Source organism: Oncorhynchus tshawytscha, unplaced genomic scaffold (genome assembly GCF_018296145.1).
Source record: "Oncorhynchus tshawytscha isolate Ot180627B unplaced genomic scaffold, Otsh_v2.0 Un_contig_7101_pilon_pilon, whole genome shotgun sequence".
Lineage (NCBI taxonomy): Eukaryota > Metazoa > Chordata > Actinopteri > Salmoniformes > Salmonidae > Oncorhynchus > Oncorhynchus tshawytscha.
The window spans coordinates 56,173-62,927 of record NW_024609556.1 but is presented as its reverse complement, the minus strand read 5'-3'; the positions used below and the strand labels follow the sequence as shown (position 1 = coordinate 62,927).

Here is a 6,755-nt window from a genome sequence, read left to right as displayed (position 1 = left end):
CACCCCAGGGCCAGTCCACCCCTCCACCCCAGGGCCAGTCCTGTACCCTAGCCCCTCCACCCCAGGTCCAGTCCTGTACCCCTCCACCCCAGGTCCAGTCCTGTACCCCACCACAGGGCCAGTCCTGTACCCCTAGCACCTCCACCCCAGGGCCAGTCCTGTACCCTAGCCCCTCCACCCCAGGGCCAGTCCTGTACCCCTAGCCCCTCCACCCCAGGGCCAGTCCTGTGTAGCCCCTCCACCCCAGGGCCAGTCCTGTACCCCTAGCCCCTCCACCCCAGGGCCAGTCCTGTACCCCTCCACCCCAGGGCCAGTCCTGTACCCCTCCACCCCAGGGCCAGTCCTGTACCCCTCCACCCCAGGGCCAGTCCTGTACCCCTAGCCCCTCCACCCCAGGGCCAGTCCTGTACCCCTCCACCCCAGGGCCAGTCCTGTACCCCTCCACCCCAGGGCCAGTCCTGTACCCCTCCACCCCAGGTCCAGTCCTGTACCCCTCCACCCCAGGGCCAGTCCTGTACCCCTCCACCCCAGGGCCAGTCCTGTACCCCTCCACCCCAGGTCATGCTTATTTTAACCCTCTTTATCCTTGCCTGTCTCACTGACAACTCTCCAATCTGGAATGGCCCCTATTCCCTATCTAGTGCACTACTAGACCAACTATGTCATCTGGAACTAGTGAACTAGAAAGGGGATAGGAGGCCATTTTGTCATGTGATGCCAGAGGGGTCGTCTACAACAAGTTTTATCTTCACACACCTGGACTGGACACACCTGGACTAGACACACTGTAACACAGAGACACACCTGGACTAGACACACCTGGACTAGACACACCTGGACTAGACACACACCTGGACTAGACACACACCTGGACTAGACACACACCTGGACTAGACACACTGTAACACAGAGACACACCTTGATGAGACACACCTGGACTAGACACACTCTAACACAGAGACACACCTGGACTAGACACACTGTAACACAGAGACACACCTGGACTAGACACACCTGGACTAGACACACCTGGACTAGACACACTGGACTAACACAGAGACACACCTGGACTAGACACACCTGGACTAGACACACCTGGACTAGACCCACCTGGACTAGACACACTGTAACACAGAGACACACCTGGACTAGACACACCTGGACTAGACCCACCTGGACTAGACCCACTGTAACACAGAGACACACCTGGACTAGACACACCTGGACTAGACACACCTGGACTAGACACACCTGGACTAGACTGGACTAGACACACTGTAACACAGAGACACACCTGGACTATACACACCTGGACTAGACACACCTGGACTAGACACACCTGGACTAGACACACCTGGACTAGACACACCTGGACTAGACACACTGTAACACAGAGACACACCTGGACTAGACACACTGGACAGACACACCTGGACTAGACACACCTGGACTAGACACACTGTAACACAGAGACACACCTGGACTAGACACACCTGGACTAGACACACACCTGGACTAGACACACCTGGACTAGACACACTAACACAGAGAACACAGACACACACCTGGACACAGAGACCCACCTGGACTAGACCCACCTGGACTAGACACACTGTAACACAGAGACACACCTGGACTAGACACACCTGGACTAGACACACCTGGACTAACACACTGAACACACCTGGACTATACACCTGGACTAGACACACATGGACTAGACACACCTGGACTTGACACACTGTAACACAGAGACACACCTGGACTATACACACCTGGACTAGACACACCTGGACTAGACACACTGGACTGGACTAGACACACCTGGACTAGACACACCTGGACTAGACACACTGTAACACAGAGCACACCTGGACTAGACACACCTGGACTAGACACACTGTAACACAGAGACACACCTGGACTAGACACACCTGGACTAGACACACCTGGACTAGACACCCTGTAACACAGAGACATACATGTGACCGTTGAATTGTTTTATTTGCATGCGTTGGTGTAGCAACACACATTTTTAGTTGTAAAATATGGTTGTGATTATTACTGTGAAAGTCCAATGGGCTCCACTGTCTTGCTCCTAGCAGACATGAGACTTGTTGAATGACCCATATTCATTCATCTTGTTGTTGGGGGTTCAGTAACATTCCGTCTAGATTGAATACTGCTGCTATAGTTTGAAAGAGGACAGGGAAGCAGGCTGATATTTTAAACGGTTGTCGATACTGTGGTTCTTCTGGTTGGGGACAAGAGGAGACCTTTAATTAAAGTGTGGGAGACTAGTATGACGAGGGAGTGTTTTTTTTCCCTACCTGCTCTCTGTCCAGCTCTCCGAGGATAACTTGAGGAGTTAAACCCTGTGTTGAGAGGGGTGTGTTGATGGGGGTTCATTTCAAATGGCTCCCTATTCCCTATCTAGTGCACTATGTAGGGAATAGGGTTCCCCCCCCATAGGGGCCCTGGTCAAAAGTAGTGCACTATGTAGGGAATAGGGTTCCCCCCCCCATAGGGCCCTGGTCAAAAGTAGTGCACTATGTAGGGAATAGGGTTCCTCCCCATAGGGCCCTGGTCAAAAGTAGTGCACTATGTAGGGAATAGGGAGCCATTTTAGCTGCAGGCCCTTTATGTTAATGCAAGACTGGGTCAGTTTTAGCAGATAATCTGAGAACTAGATAAACCCTCCCCTCCCCAACAGCATCTAGTTAGTTCTCACCTTTCACTGCCTAAACCGAGTGTTGTCTGTCTGTGGGTTTCTACTGAATGTTTGTTCACATCTTTTTTTTTCTTTGTAAGACTGTATTTATTGTAAAAGATAAATGGAAATATGTTGTGCTGAAGTGAGATTCATTATTTTACCTGTCTGAGTAAATGGACTCCTTCTCCCCCTCGTTGAATTACACTCACTCAAAATGGCCGCCGGTTCACCCATAACTGTGTACCTGTCTGAGTAAATGGACTCCAACTCCCTTCTCCCCCTCGTTGAATTACACTCACTCAAAATGGCCGCCGGTTCACCCATAACTGTGTACCTGTCTGAGTAAATGGACTCCAACTCCCTTCTCTCCCTCGTGGAATTACACTCACTCAAAATGGCCGCCGGTTCACCCACAACTGTCTCGAAAGGGAATGTCTGCTTCAGTAATTGTCTTTCTTTGAGAATATGTCTCCCTTCACAGCCTCTCAGAGGCATTATAGATATATATTTCTAGAGCTGCTCAAAAGAAGCACACCATTTTGGATGCAGGGAGAGAGGGGCCTGTAAGGTCACACAGTCTGTTTTCCACAAGGCATCATCAGTTGGTGTGAAAGGATGCTCTTTCCTTCATCTCTAGGTTTGGTTGTTTCCAAGTGTCCTTTTTGTCTGTCGCTGAGGTGAGGCAATGCAGCCGTCGCCTGTCTGAAACATTTTGTAGTCATTGATTTAAAATGGGGAATAAATTCATCAACAATTCAACGGGTAGCACTTGTTTTTCTTGTCACTGGTGGTGGTCGGTACCGCCTGGTGGTCTGCCGGTACCGTCTGGTGGTCGGCCGGTACCGCCTGGTGGTCGGCCGGTACCGCCTGGTGGTCGGCCGGTACCGTCTGGGGTCGGTCGAACACTGAAATATGTACCAGACCTGCTTTAAACACGTCATACTTAGAAGAAGGGTCTGACCTGGTCTGAAGTAGTGCACTAGGAAGGGAATAGGGTGCCATTTGTCCGGAATAAGAACACGGTGTGCCTGTGGTGATTGATGACTATAAATGGGCCTGAGGTGAAGAAAAGACTCCCCTGGTATTCTCTGCATTCATCAGTACAGGAACATGTCCAGACAGACGAGAAGTGAGACAGAAGTATGGTCCTCACAGGGCAGGGTAGCTTAGTGGTTAGAGGGTTGGACTAGGTCCTAACATGCACATTTTACTGTCTGTTCTGATACAGAAACAGGTAAAACTCCAGGCCCTAGTAGTATGATATGACATAGTAATAAACCAGGTAAAACTCCAGACCCTAGTATGATATGACATGGTAAAACTCCAGACCCTAGTATGATATGACATGGTAATATACCAGGTAAAACTCCAGGCCCTAGTAGTATGATATGACAGTAATAAACCAGGTAAAACTCCAGGCCCTAGTATGAAATGACATAGTAACAAACCATGTAAAACTCCAGGCCCTAGTAGTATGATATGACAGTAATAAACCAGGTAAAACTCCAGACCCTAGTAGTATGATATGACATAGTAATAAACCAGGTAAAACTCCAGACCCTAGCTGTGGTTTATCAGTAGACTACCTGCAGCTGTGGTTTATCAGTAGACTACCTGCAGCTGTGGTTTATCAGTAGACTACTCTAGACCAGCTGTGGTTTATCAGTAGACTACTCTAGACCAGCTGTGGTTTATCAGTAGACTACTCTAGACCAGCTGTGGTTTATCAGTAGACTACTCTAGACCAGCTGTGGTTTATCAGTAGACTACTCTAGACCAGCTGTGGTTTATCAGTAGACTACTCTAGACCAGCTGTGGTTTATCAGGCTACTCTAGACCAGCTGTGGTTTATCAGTAGACTACTCTAGACCAGCTGTGGTTTATCAGTAGACTACTCTAGACCAGCTGTGGTTTATCAGTAGACTACTCTAGACCAGCTGTGGTTTATCAGTAGACTACTCTAGACCAGCTGTGGTTTATCAGTAGACTACTCTAGACCAGCTGTGGTTTATCAGTAGACTACTCTAGACCAGCTGTGGTTTATCAGTAGACTACTCTAGCACCAGCTGTGGTTTATCAGTAGACTACTCTAGACCAGCTGTGGTTTATCAGGACTACTCTAGACCAGCTGTGGTTTATCAGTAGACTACTCTAGACCAGCTGTGGTTTATCAGTAGACTACTCTAGACCAGCTGTGGTTTATCAGTAGACTACTCTAGACCAGCTGTGGTTTATCAGTAGACTACTCTAGACCAGCTGTGGTTTATCAGTAGACTACTCTAGACCAGCTGTGGTTTATCAGTAGACTACTCTAGACCAGCTGTGGTTTATCAGTAGACTACTCTAGACCAGCTGTGGTTTATCAGTAGACTACTCTAGACCAGCTGTGGTTTATCAGGACTACTCTAGACCAGCTGTGGTTTATCAGTAGACTACTCTAGACCAGCTGTGGTTTATCAGTAGACTACTCTAGACCAGCTGTGGTTTATCAGTAGACTACTCTAGACCAGCTGTGGTTTATCAGTAGACTACTCTAGACCAGCTGTGGTTTATCAGTAGACTACTCTAGACCAGCTGTGGTTTATCAGTAGACTACTCTAGACCAGCTGTGGTTTATCAGTAGACTACTCTAGACCAGCTGTGGTTTATCAGTAGACTACCTGCAGCTGTGGTTTATCAGTAGACTACTCTAGACCAGCTGTGGTTTATCAGTAGACTACTCTAGACCAGCTGTGGTTTATCAGTAGACTACTCTAGACCAGCTGTGGTTTATCAGTAGACTACTCTAGACCAGCTGTGGTTTATCAGTAGACTACTCTAGACCAGCTGTGGTTTATCAGTAGACTACTCTAGACCAGCTGTGGTTTATCAGTAGACTACCTGCAGCTGTGGTTTATCAGTAGACTACTCTAGGCCAGCTGTGGTTTACAGTAGGCTACTCTAGACCAGCTGTGGTTTATCAGTAGACTACTCTAGACCAGCTGTGGTTTATCAGTAGACTACTCTAGACCAGCTGTGGTTTATCAGTAGACTACTCTAGACCAGCTGTGGTTTATCAGTAGACTACTCTAGACCAGCTGTGGTTTATCAGTAGACTACTCTAGACCAGCTGTGGTTTATCAGGCTACTCTAGACCAGCTGTGGTTTATCAGTAGACTACTCTAGACCAGCTGTGGTTTATCAGTAGACTACTCTAGACCAGCTGTGGTTTATCAGTAGACTACTCTAGACCAGCTGTGGTTTATCAGTCTACTCTAGACCAGCTGTGGTTTATCAGTAGACTACTCTAGACCAGCTGTGGTTTATCAGTAGACTACTCTAGACCAGCTGTGGTTTATCAGTAGACTACTCTAGACCAGCTGTGGTTTATCAGTAGACTACTCTAGACCAGCTGTGGTTTATCAGTAGACTACTCTAGGCCAGCTGTGGTTTATCAGTAGGCTACCTGCCAGCTGTGGTTTATCAGTAGACTACTCTAGACCAGCTGTGGTTTATCAGTAGACTACTCTAGACCAGCTGTGGTTTATCAGTAGACTACTCTAGACCAGCTGTTGTTATCAGTAGACTACTCTAGACCAGCTGTGGTTTATCAGTAGACTACTCTAGACCAGCTGTGGTTTATCAGTAGACTACTCTAGACCAGCTGTGGTTTATCAGTAGACTACTCTAGACCAGCTGTGGTTTATCAGTAGACTACTCTAGGCCAGCAGTGGTTTATCAGTAGACTACTCTAGACCAGCTGTGGTTTATCAGTAGACTACTCTAGACCAGCTGTGGTTTATCAGTAGACTACTCTAGACCAGCTGTGGTTTATCAGTAGACTACTCTAGACCAGCTGTGGTTTATCAGTAGACTACTCTAGACCAGCTGTGGTTTATCAGTAGACTACTCTAGACCAGCTGTGGTTTATCAGTAGACTACTCTAGACCAGCTTTGGTTTATCAGTAGACTACTCTAGACCAGCTGTGGTTTATCAGTAGACTACTCTAGACCAGCTGTGGTTTATCAGTAGACTACTCTAGACCAGCTGTGGTTTATCAGT

The 6,755-nt window shown here is 48.0% G+C and overlaps 2 long non-coding RNA genes across 3 annotated transcripts; one reads left to right on the top strand and one right to left on the bottom strand.

The window, feature by feature from the left end:
- Positions 1-58: 58 nt before the first annotated feature.
- On the top strand, positions 59-957 carry LOC121845141. Its single transcript, XR_006082390.1, has 2 exons — positions 59-92; positions 282-957. It is a non-coding gene; the product is annotated as an uncharacterized LOC121845141 (long non-coding RNA).
- A 465-nt stretch (positions 958-1,422) lies between these two features.
- On the bottom strand, positions 1,423-2,490 carry LOC121845142. 2 transcript variants are annotated; one of them, XR_006082391.1, is made up of 4 exons: positions 1,887-2,490; positions 1,761-1,790; positions 1,584-1,661; positions 1,423-1,493 (listed from the first exon to the last, which is right to left on the bottom strand). It is a non-coding gene; the product is annotated as an uncharacterized LOC121845142 (long non-coding RNA). The 2 variants fall into 2 exon arrangements; XR_006082392.1 differs by lacking the exon at positions 1,761-1,790.
- Between the last annotated feature and the right edge of the window lie 4,265 nt (positions 2,491-6,755).